Below are 726 nucleotides of genomic sequence, written 5' to 3' on the forward strand. Positions count from 1 at the left end.
GCGGGGTAGATTTACTTATTTATTTATTTCCTGGTCTGGGTACATCAAGTCCCGCCCCTGCCCATTTGGCATTGGTTCATGGAAGAGCTTGGTCTGGCCGGAACCTAGGACCGGTGGAAGGAAACGAAATAATATGTTTGGCATGAAGGAATATGTATATATGAACGTGTGTGCACATGTGTACGTCTGTCTGAGAATGGAAGCAGCTCTCGAAAAATAGGCATCGAGTTATAATATTCCTTACCTTGGCAGTAGCTGGGGTAAAGGGAAAAACTTTCTTTTTTGATCCCATTTTGCTTTTACTTTGTCTATCTGAACTTTCACAATAAACAAATAGTGGCTTTATGATTAAAACAAAATTCATTGCACACAGATATTCATAGCAGCACTTACCACAATTAACACAAGATGGAAGCAGCTGAAGTGTTCATAAACAGATGAATGGATAAACAAAATGGGTCTATCCATACAAGAGAATATTTTTCAGCCACGAAAAGGAATGATGTTCTGATACATGTGATGATATGGATAAATATTGAAGACACCATGTGAGGGAAATAAGGCTGATACAAAAGGGCAAATATTCCAAGATCTAATATGAAATGTTTAGGATATGCAAATTCATAGAGCCACAAATTAGAATACCTGTTACCAGGGTCCTGGGTGGGGAGTTAATGCTTAAGTTGTACTGAGCTTCCGTGTGGGATGATGGAAAAGTTTTGGTAA

This window comes from Dasypus novemcinctus, chromosome 18 (assembly GCF_030445035.2).
Source record: "Dasypus novemcinctus isolate mDasNov1 chromosome 18, mDasNov1.1.hap2, whole genome shotgun sequence".
In the NCBI taxonomy this organism is placed as follows: domain Eukaryota; kingdom Metazoa; phylum Chordata; class Mammalia; order Cingulata; family Dasypodidae; genus Dasypus; species Dasypus novemcinctus.